Raw genomic sequence first — 12,059 nt, 5'->3', positions numbered from 1 at the left:
TAGTAACTACCCATTATGGCAAGTGTAGATCTCTGCCTACCTATGAGGTTAGGATCTCTATCAATATGTTGATGGCACACTTCGATCTCCTTCTGACCTTCTCCTAGATTCATCTCACCCTAACCCAGCTTATTCCTCCTACAAACGAAATGACCAACTGGTTCTTAGCATTTTGTTCTCATCCCTCTCTGACTCGGTCCTAGGGCATGTTCTTTCATCAAAAACCTCTCGTGAGCTTTGGTTTTTCCTCTCCTCTCTGTTTGCCTTTCACTCTCAAGCCAAATAGTTTCAAGTCCGATTTCAACTTGCTAATCTGACTCGGGGTGACCAAAGCATCACTAATTATTTTGGTAAAGTTAGATCTATTGCTTATATTCTTGCTACCTCTACTAATCGCTTACCTGACACTAAATTCGTCACAAACCTTCTTACTGGAATTGGTTCCACATATGACTCTTTTATTATCTTTATGACTACACGGGTTGAGCCCATTTCTTCTAATGAGTTGTTTCGGTTGCTTCTTGTTCATGAGAGTAGACTTGCTCACAATGTACGGAGTTCTATCTCCCTTGAGCCTTCTATTAATTTCACAAATGCTGGTGGGCGTGGTCACAACCAGTATCGTGGTGGATGCAATGGTAGAAATGGGCGAGGTAGATCCAACTATCCAAATCGAGGTGGCAGTAGCTTTTCCCCTACTACATAATCAAACCCATCTATGTGACGCCCCCAAATCCCCACGCCCGAACACGGGGAAATCGAGACGTCCGGATGGTGACAACCCGGGTCACCATCCTATCGACGGGTGCCGAGTGTGTGCAAAGGCAACAAATGTGCACGAAAGAACACGCAGCGGATAACGAAAGTCATAACTAAGTACCAGAATTTTCTTAACGTAATACAAGCTGTTTAAAACATACATAAATAAAATATTACAAAACACACATATAATAAAATATCAAATACAAAGCATGACATCAGTAACCCGGCGGAGCCGCATCCTCGGGCTCAGCCTCCTCCTCCTCCTCCTCGAACTCTGCACCAAAAGCTACGGAACCAAAAATGGTACCGCAGGTAAGTAAAACCCAAACACTACCAAATAAAAACACATAAAACTCAAACAAGATGCATGAAACATGCCCAATGCACAAAGCCCATAAAACACAAGTTTTCCACACACGCCAAAAACCCATTTGGCCCAATATCTCGCCAAAAGTCCATTTGGCCCAATACCACGCCAAAAGTCCCATTTGGCCTCTCAAACCATTATCCAATTTTAATCGCGTGCATCATGACCTCCCCTAGGGGTCATCCGCACACCCTGGCTCCAGTGCCACACCGCAGAGTACCACCACGCGTGTGACACCTAACAAGCGATGCCCAGTTCCGCGCCCCGCACGTGCGTAGCCAAGCATCCTCTAGCCCTCACCAGCGAAGGGCCACAGAGTCGGTGCGTAGGGCGATGCCCGGTTCCGCGCCCGGCGTGTTCGTAGCCAAGCAACCCCTAGCCCCCGCTCCCATCGTCTAACGACAACTCAGGGGACATCACTCAGTTTATTCCGCTCCCGAGTGACCAGAGGAGCTCCACCGGGATAATACCCCATCCCGGCTTGGGGTCGTGATACACACGCACCCGTAAAACCACTCACGCCAATACACAGGCCTTTCACACAATTCCACAAACACACGTGCATGCACCATGCAATGCCATAACAATGCATAATAAAATAATCAAACAACATAAAACAATTAAACAGACAACTCCGTCATCATCCATCCGACCCCCGAAACTCCTCGGACTTAGTCCGGAATCAACAACCAACAACAATAAATAAATTGAATGAGTGATATATATTTAAATCTGAAAATAGGGTTTGGAAAATACTTACAGCGCTATACGGTAATTTTAGAAAACAAGCGGCGTTGCAAACGGCGGCGGAAAAGCAACGTCACAGTGAAAATTCACTGCGGCCGTGGGTTTGAAAAATCCACTTTTGAACGGGGATAAACTAGGACACGAAATTGATAGGGAATAGTCTAGGGATGGTTGTGAAGCTATTGGAAGTGATGAACGGCCGTGGGTGGCGGCGGAATCGCCGGAAATGGCCGGAAAATGCAAATCGGAAACTAAGCTCGTAGGAGCTGTTCCGGTGGTCGTTGGAGGCCGGAAATGGGTGGGTTAGGACGGCAAGGAGTCGGTGATGAAGTGGTGAAGAAATTGTGGCCGGAGGTGGAGCGACGGCGGCGGATCGGAGCAAAATCCGTGCGGCTTTGTTGGGTGTTTTCCTGCCAAACGGCCGGCCGGTTGGGGGTGGCCTTCGGAGGGGTGGTGCGCCGAAGGGAGGGGAAGAGTTTGGGACCGGTGGCGAGCTGAATGGTGGCCGGACGGCGGTGGGCCGGTAGAGAGAAGGTTTCGGCCGTGAGGGAGAGAGAAGAGAGAGAGAGAGCCAATCGGGGGGGGTTCGGACGCAGGGAGAGAGAAAAGAAAAAAGAAAAAGAAGAAAAAAAGAAAAAGAAAGGAAAAAGAAAAGAAGAAGGAAAAAGAAAAAAAAAAGAAAAAAGGAAAAAGATGTGAAAAGAAGTGAGGTCCAATCCTCACTCCGGGAAAACAAAACTAAACCGCCAAAAAGATTAAAAACCACAAAACGACTTAAAGAAATAAAACAAATCCTCAAATAAATTAAAAACTAATTTTAAAACGCAAATAAAATTAAAATAAATAACTAATATATTAATTAAAATAAAACAACCATTTCAGCGAAAATACACTCAAAAGCGGGTCATCACAATCTAGCCATCAATGCCCAACCTGCCAAGTGTGTTAAAAAGCTGGACATGTAGCTATACAGTGCATGCATCATTTTGATCATAGCTATCAGCATGGTACTCCTACTTCCTTCTCGGCCAATTTCACACAACCCAACACATTCTCAGACCCCACATGGTACCCAGATTTAGAAGCAACCCATCACATAACCCATAACTTCAACAACCTTAATCACACCTCTGAGCCTTACTATCATAGTGAACAAATTCAACTAGGGGATGGTTCAGGCCCTCCCATTCAGAATACGGGTGACTCCTCTCTATATTCTCCTTCCTCTTCCTTCTTACTTAAAAATCTTCTTCATGTTCCTAACATTACCAAGAATTTCATCTTTGTTTCAAAATTTTGTAATAATAATACATGCTATTTTGAATTTCATGCCTCTTTCTTCTATATGAAGGACATCTCGATGGGGAAGACCCTCCTCACAGGGCCAATCTGTGATGGCCTCTACATCTTTCCTTTGGAGTCAGCCTCTCCTTCCACCTCCTCCTCCTCTCCATCTATCAACTTAGGCGGGAAGACGTCCGTAGCTCAATGGCACTGTCAGTTGGGCCATCCTCATCACACAACACTCTCTCGTATTCTGTACACCACCTGTTTGAAGGTTACCCCCACTGCCTCCCATTTCTAGTGTACCAAGTGTCCTTTAGCCAAAAATACCAACTTCCATTTGTTTCTCATTCAGCCCATTCAAATAGACCATTAGACTTGGTCTATGCAGATGTTTGGGGCCCAGTCCACTTTGTTTCCAGACAAGGTTACAAGTATTATGCCTCTTTTGTAAATCAATACACTCGGTTCACTTGGTTTTACCCTTTAAAATTAAAATATGATGTTATTAATGTCTTTTCCAGTTTTTTTACCTTTTGTTGAACATCTCTTTAACACTAAACTCATCACCCTTTAAATCGATGGAGGTGGTGAATTCCAAACACTCACGCCAATATGTAAAAAACTCGAGATTCACCATCGTTTTTTTTTCCACATACGTACAACAAAATGGGTTTGTGGAAAGAAAACACAGGCATATAGTCAAGACTAGGCTTGCCTTGTTGGCCCAAGCTTCGCTCCCATTCACCTATTGGGCTGATGCTTTTGATATAGTCGTGTATCTCATAAATCTTTTATCCTCACCAAAACTTGACAATAAAACACTATTCTATAGTGTCTATCATCGTGATCTAGATTATCACTTCTTAAAGGTGTTTAGGTGTGAGTGTTTTCCTAATTTACGTCCTTACAATCAATGCAAATTAAATTATCACTCCACCTCATGTCTCTTTCTTGGTTATAGTTCGATTCACAAAGAGTACAAGTGTTTGGACTTAAAAACAATTAGCTTTATGTTTCCCGCGATGTCATCTTTCATGAAGACACATTTCCATATTCAACCCATAGGCCCATTACAATCCCTCATTCTCAATCTCAACTTCAATCACACGTTGGTTTACCAATTCTCAATCCACAACCTTCCATTTTAGGCCTAGGCCCAAACTCCCTTCCTTCCTCATCTCAGAGCCCATCAACTCATTTTCCCCCAACTCCTCCTCCTTCTTCCCAATTTGAAATCCCTAGTTCCTCTTCCCATGGCACTTCTAATCTTCCTCTCCTCACTCCACCTTTTTCACCAATCATCATAAGAGTACACACCAACTCCTCTCAACCTCGTATTCGAATGGATGATACAATTACTTATCCTTCTCAGCAATTTCTTGCTACCACAATCAACCCTGAAACACCTACCAACTATTCCATCGCTTCTAAACATCCAAAATGGCGTGAAGCCGTGAACCAGGAGTACCAAGCATTACTTCAAAACCATACTTGGTCCTTAGTCCCTCCTAACCCGTCCTCTAATGTCCTTGGTTGCAAATGGGTATACAGAACAAAACTCCATGCCAATGGGTCTATTGAGCAAAGGAAGGCACGATTTGTAGCCAAAGGCTACCATCAGCAGCCTAGCCTTGATTTTCACAAGACTTTTAGCCTAGTGGTTAAGGCACCTACAATTCTACTGATCTTATCACTTGTTGTTGCTTGTGGATGGCCCGTGTGACAGATTGACATTCAAAATGCATTCCTTCATGGAACCCTCATAGATCAGGTATACATGCATCAACCTCTAGGATTTATCAATCCTCAATATCCCAATTATGTTTGTAAATTGTAAAAAGCAGTTTATGGCCTAAAACAGGCTCCAAGAGCATTGTTTGCCCAGTTGAGTTCATGGTTGTTTGATTATGGTTTTCAAGCCTCTCAGACTGATGCATCTCTCTTTTTACTTACTCATGGTGATCTATGCATGTACCTTCTAGTTTATGTTGACGACTTTGTAATCACTGCTTCTAAAGCCTCTGCTATTGATACATTTATTAGTGACTTGAGTTTGGCCTACCCAGTTAAAGACCTAAGCAGTTTGTCCTACTTTCTCGGTTTGGAAATAACACATTTGAGCAATGATTTATTACTTTCTCAGAGAAAGTATATTAAAGATTTACTCAATAGGAGTAAAATGTTTCATGCAAAGCCAGTCACCTCACCTATGGCAGCAACCTTAAAGCTATCAAAATTTGACTCACTCAGTTTTGATGATGTTATCCTCTTTAGAAGTATTGTTGGAGTTTTGCAATACTTATCTCTCACAGGATCAAATATATCTTATGCGGTTAATAAGGTGTGTCAATTAATGCACACACCAAAATTGCCACATTGGGTTGCAGTAAAACGCATATTGCGTTATCTGGAAGCAACCATCAATCTTGGTCTGTTTTTCTCCTCCCAATCTTCCTTTAAATTACAAGCCTACTCAGATGCGGACTGAGCTGGATGCCCTGATGATAGAAAATCTACAAGTAGTTTTGTACTTTCTTGGATAAGCATCTCATCTCTTGAAGCTCAAAAAAGCAAAGCATTGTTGCAAGGTTAAGTACTGAAACTAAGTACAAGTTTGTAGCATCAGCAGTAGCTGAACTTATTTGGCTTCAAACATTTATTTCTGAACTTGGATTACCTCTTAGTCAAGCTCCAACATTGTGGTGTGACAACATTAAAGCAACTTACTTGGCTGCCAATCTTATCTATCACTCAAGGATAAAACATATGGATATTAACTTTCGTTTTGTTAAAGACTAAGTTGCTGTCAAGACGTTAAATATCTATTTCATCAGCTCCAAAGATCAACTAACTGATATATTTACCAAACCGTTGGTAGCTGATAGATTTTTTAAGTTAAGAACGAGTCTCAATGTTGTAGACACAACCTTGGACTCAAGGGGGTGTATTAATATAAAAGATATTGATGCTCAAATAAAAGCTACTGTAGAGGAACCGTAGGCATTGTATAGTCTATTTTACTCTCAAGTTATGTAACATATATTGTACAAAAATCATGTATAAATATCCTTATCAATGTAACAAAAATACACACAGAATTCAGAGAACATGTCATTTTGATAGCTCTCACTTTCCTACATGTTTGGCTTTGGCCCAACACATCCAAAACATCCTTTATCGGTCACGACTTGATGCTACAAATCTAAATTTGAAATCTCTATTTTTCATCTAAATAATTAGAGAATGTTGCTTATAAGGTGATCAAAATTGTGTTTCTCACAAGAGCAAAAAGAATTTCAAACCATAGAATTGGTTTTGGTTTCTGAGTTTGATGGAAGGACACAATGCAAAACACTGCATGGCTAGTACAATTTTATGGTTCATAGCTTTAGCGATTTTTTCCATTTATTTTCTCCATAGTTTTTAGATTTATTAGTAATGAGAAAAAGCTTGAGAGAGAGAGAGATTTGCTTGCCGGGTGTGTGGTTCAATTATTCCCCTTTTAGAATGCATACATGTTGAAATTCTATTGGAGGGTGTAAAAGCCCTTTATTCACCGTGTCGAGTCCCTAGCCTCTCCTCAAATAAAAAAGTAGGGGTAGCAATACGTGATACGACTTGTAAACCCAATACGAGCATGACACAAAATTAGCGGGTTTGAATTTGATATTAATGGATTCAGGTTAAAACAGGCCGACCCATTAAGACACAATTTATAAACAAGTTATTAATGAGTTAACCTACTTAACACGAAACCAACTTATTATGACCCGTTTACATTTTTACTTATAATCATGATTTTATTATTATTGGATTATAATATTGATATTTTTCAATATACTTATGTTTTTTTTATTGAGATTGTAATTATGAACTTATGTGGAATTATATTAATTAGGTCAAATGGATTATGTGAATTAATTTAATCCATTTACATGAAACAAGTTGAAATGAATCATGTCATGTTGATTAATTTCTAATTAATTATTAAATGAATCAAAATAAGTGATACTACACAACCTGTTATTCAAATGAGTCATATTAGTGTTTGAAGATTTGACATATTTAACTTAACAGTTTGAGTTCAGGTTGAGCTATATAGTCAAATATTTATGAGTTGACACGATACGAATACAATCCACAAACACGAATTGTCATTTTTAACAAAAAGGGTTATGGTTGAACCATAGAGGGACCAAAGGTTACTAACGCAATTAATAAGTAATAAGCACCCAATAAGAAAGAAATGAATAGAATGCATACACTTATGTGAGATTTGGATAGTGAGTTGAGATGAGATAAAAATTGAATAAAATATTGTCAGAATATTATTTTTCAATATTATTATTATTTTGAGATTTGAAAAAATTAAATTATTTATTATATTTTGTATTAGAATTTTAAAAAGTTATAATAATTAGATGAGATAAGTTAAAATGAGTTAGAGACATTTTTGTATCCAAACTAGGCCATATTAGATATTGTTTGGGTTGTAGCAGATGTAATACCTCATATCATAAAAATAAAGGTATATGGTGTATAAGATCCCATATTGTTAAGGAAGGAGAAGTTCTTACTCTTTATAAGGTTTCAATGAGACTCCAATTATATCATTGACTAGTCATTTTGGAATATAGGCCATGTGGTTTGGGTTTTCTATTAGAATGTTACAAATGGTATCAGAGTCTATCACAGCTAGAAATGTTGGACTTGAGCCATGCCATCTACAACAAATTGGCCTAATAATGATGTTGGGAATTTAAGGACAGTAGATTTAATACCCCATATGATAAGAATAAGGATAGGTGGTATATGAGATCCCACATTACTTGAGAATGAGAAGTTATTGCTCTTTAGAAAGTTACAATGAGACTTCAATTATATCATCGACTAGTTCTTTTAGAGTATAGACCACGTAATTTAGGCATTCCATTGGGGTGTTACAACTAAAATCTTAAAAAATGCTTAAATAGTTTTAAAAGTAATTAGGTTGCTTGAACGTTATATATTAAAATATTTTTTAGTTTCAAATAAGTTAAAAGGTATATTTGTAAACAAAATTTTGATGCTTTTCTTCAAACTTTTTTTTTTGGATAATCCAAAACATAGTTCTAGTTTTAAAAAGTCTATTAATGAGTAAAAATACCCATATAACTTTAAGATTATTATAACTTTCAAACTATTTAGGAGAATGTCATAATTTTTAAAAAATCAAATGATATTTTATGTCAATTTCTACCACAAAAAGTAATATTTTAATTTGTTTTTTTTTAAATATAAAATATTTGAAACTACTTTAGATAAATGATTAACTAATAGTAAATAATTTTTTAATAATAGATCTTATTATTTAAATAAGTTATAAATCATAAAGTTAAAACTGTATTATCCACTACAATCCCAAACATGCAATTAATCACTTAGGTGTAGTTTGGATAGTGAGATGGGGGAGATGGTTTTAGATGGAAGTTGAATAAAATATTGTTAGAATATTATTTTTTAATATTATTATTATTTTAAAATTTAGAAAAATAGAATTATTTATTATATTTTATGTGAAAATTTAAGAAAATTGTAATGATGAAATGAGAAGAATTCAAACTATTTCTTTATCCAAACTACTATTCTTAGTATACTTCACTACTATTTATTATTTTATTATTAATTTTTATTTATTTTTTATTATTTTGTATTATTATTTATTATTTTATTGTTAATTTTTACTATTTTGTTATTATTTATTAAATATATGATATCACCTTAATACTCCAATGTAACCAATCCTAGAAGTAGGCTTTAAGCTTCCAAACTCTCTCCAATGTAACCTCCTCCATAAGTTTCCCGTCACTCCCACATTTCCCTCATTCAAGTCTCAATCTGATTTGAATCGTTTTATCAACAGCTGAGTTTGATTTTGTTACATCATTTTCATGTTTTAATTTCTACAACCTTCCCAAAAATGTAATTTTCTTTGCAAACACGACCTTTAATTTATATAATCTTTATTATATTTATAATTTAAGTCAATATTTATCTATTCTATTTATCAATATTTATAATAGAAACATGAGATAAAAGGGGTGATGATAGAAATATATTAAAGTTTTTTTTAAACATCTTTAACCATTAAAATAGAAATAAAAAAATATAAATTTATTAATAATCATTTTATTAATTATTAAAAAAATAAAAAAAATATTTAATATTTAATAATGATTACAGTATTTTCAATATTTTTAATTGTTTATTTTAAACATCGCGTGGAACGCCACAAGATTTGACTCCGCGTAAAGTGACCGACTTAGAATACGATTACGTGTGTCCACCGCCTTTCCTGACCGACTCCCCCCATTGCCTATAAAAAATACCCACCTCTTAATCCAGATCCTCGTAGTTCTAACTTTTAGGTTTCTTTCGTTATAGGTTTTGAGTTATATGATAGCTCTTGGGGAAGATCTTCGTTTGGGCTTTTCGGTGCGACTCCGATCATCTTCCGTGTGAAATCCGGGTTATTTTCTCCTAATTATTTTGTCCGTTAGCTGAAAGGGAAGGTGTATTTTTTTTTTCGTTATAGATTTGTTTCTTGCGCACCCGTTCCAAATCTATGGAGAGGAGCGACGGTTTCATAGCCGTTCTGATTTATATTATGCTTTTGGATTGTGCTTTTATTGAGGATTGGTTTCGAGATTCTTGAATTTTTGAAAGGATGTGGTCTTTTTTGCGTTAGGTTTTTTGTTGCATCGCCGATCATCTTTGCTGCGAAATCCTGGCCTTTTCTTCCGATTACGTTGTCCTCTGAAAGGGAAGAATTTACTTTCCCGTTAAAGTTGGGACTTTCCTTCAATGGTTATCGTTTGTCGATGGTATCGGTAATATTTTTTGCTTCTTGCTTATCCGTCCTAATGCTATGGAGAAGAGCGACGGTTTCATAGTCGTTCGGATTTATATTATGCTGTTGGGTTGTGTTTTTATTGACGATTGGTTTCGAAATTCTTGAATTCTTGAAAGGTGTTGAACTTCTTCGTCTTATGTTTTTTGATGCATCGCCGACCATCTCCGCTGCGCAATCTGGGTTTTCTCTTCTAATTTCATTGGCCGTTTGCTGAAAGGGAAGAATTTTCTTTACCATTAAAGATTCGGATTTTTCTTCAACACTTACCATTGTTGATGGTTTTGTTATGATATCGTTTATCGATGGAGAATATTGATTTCAGATCGTAACGATAAAGGTTTCTGCGTTTCTTGTTTTCCTTCAATAGTTACCGTGGGTGATGGTTTTCTTATGATATCGTTTGTCGACGAAGAAAATTGATTTCAGAAGGTATTGGTAATTCTTTTTTGCTTCTTGCTTATCCGTCCTAATGCTATGGAGAAAGCGACGGTTTCATAGTTGTTGGGACTTATATTATGCTATTGGGTTGCGTCTTTTGATGGTTCGTTTCAGAATCTTGCATTTTTGAAAGGATGTGATCTTCTTCGTGTTGGTTTTCTCTTGATGCACCGTCATCATCTTCATTGCCAAATCTGGATTTGTCTCCAAATTATGTTGTCCGTTGGCTGAAATGGAATTTTCTTTCAATACTTTCCGTCGTTGGTGATTGTTTTCTTGTCATGTTGGTGTCGATGAAGAAAAATCGATTCTGATTGTAAAGGTTGAGTTTTTCCCTTTTTATTCTTTGAAGACAGAGCGTTCTCTCGGAGAAATTCAGGATATTTTCTTTTCTACGTTGTGTTTGTCGGCTAGGATTTTTGTAAGGAGGGATGATAATATACTGAATCTGTTTTAGTCTTTTTCCTGCTTCTAGAATGTAGTAGGTATTTCCTTTGTATACTTTTTGTGAATTTGGGCTGTGCCTATTCTTAGTAATAAAATCTCTTATTAATTATCAAAAAAATGTTTTTCCTTTTTTTATTTTTTTGTAGTTTTTCAGTTCTGCTACTTGCGAATCTGACTTGATGCTATGGAGAAAGAGTGGCGGTTTCATATAATACTTTTGGATTGCGTCTGTTGATGATTGGTCTGAAATTCTTGCATTTCTTGTTGGATATGATTTCTTATTCTTATACAAGTGTGTTAATTTCAGCAAATACGAATACAAGTGTAGGTTTGAATTTCCTTTTGAAGTTACATCTTTCGTGGAGTCCTCCATTCTTGATCTTGGGTAATAATGTTTAACTGGTAGGTGTGAAGATAAGCTGTTCATATCTCCTGATTTGAGCTCTTAAAAAAAAAAAGCTATATATTCATTATAACTTTTTCAAATTCGTAATCAAGGTATAATAAATAATTTATTTTTTTAAATTTCAAAACAAAAATATTATTAAAAAATTATGTTCTAACAATATTTTATTCAATATTTAATTTTGATCTCATCTTATAGGGTAACTAAAACTTTAAAGAAAATTGAATTAGAAGGATAAATTTTCTGCTTGTGCACTTCTGCTTCTCAATTTCCTGCATGTATTTTGAGTAGTCTTGCTTTTCATTTCTTTATCTACACCGTTGTCATGTGGACTGAATGAATAATTTCAAGGGGTCATGCAATGCCACGAAATGGGTTTGAGCTATGCCTACGTGATTTTGTTCACTATGTTCTCTTCTGCTTCGCAATTTCCCACATGCTTTTCATTTGCTTATATATACATTGTGTCTATTGTCAGGCTGCATTTTTGTGATTTAAATAAATAATTCCAAGGGGTCAGGGAATGCCATGAAATGGGTTTGAGCTCAGGCTACGTGATTTTGTTCATTATGTTCTCTTCTGCTTCTCAATTTCCCACATGCTTATTATTTGTTTATCTGCCGTGTATTGTCAGGCTCAATCTGCATGGCCTGAATAAATAATTGTGGCTAAATAGATAATTCGAGGGCTGCACTTCTAAGAACCCCAACACT

The 12,059-nt window shown here is 36.6% G+C and overlaps 1 long non-coding RNA gene across 1 annotated transcript; it reads left to right on the top strand.

The window, feature by feature from the left end:
• Nucleotides 1–9,463: 9,463 nt before the first annotated feature.
• LOC122297389 lies at nucleotides 9,464–11,058 on the top strand. The gene is made up of 2 exons (XR_006238760.1): nucleotides 9,464–10,484; nucleotides 10,608–11,058. It is a non-coding gene; the product is annotated as an uncharacterized LOC122297389 (long non-coding RNA).
• The last annotated feature ends 1,001 nt before the right edge of the window (nucleotides 11,059–12,059 follow it).

The sequence above is a fragment of the Carya illinoinensis genome, chromosome 15 (assembly GCF_018687715.1).
Source record: "Carya illinoinensis cultivar Pawnee chromosome 15, C.illinoinensisPawnee_v1, whole genome shotgun sequence".
In the NCBI taxonomy this organism is placed as follows: domain Eukaryota; kingdom Viridiplantae; phylum Streptophyta; class Magnoliopsida; order Fagales; family Juglandaceae; genus Carya; species Carya illinoinensis.
The sequence above is the reverse complement of the archived record's forward strand: the minus strand, read 5'-3'. Positions and strand labels throughout refer to the sequence as shown.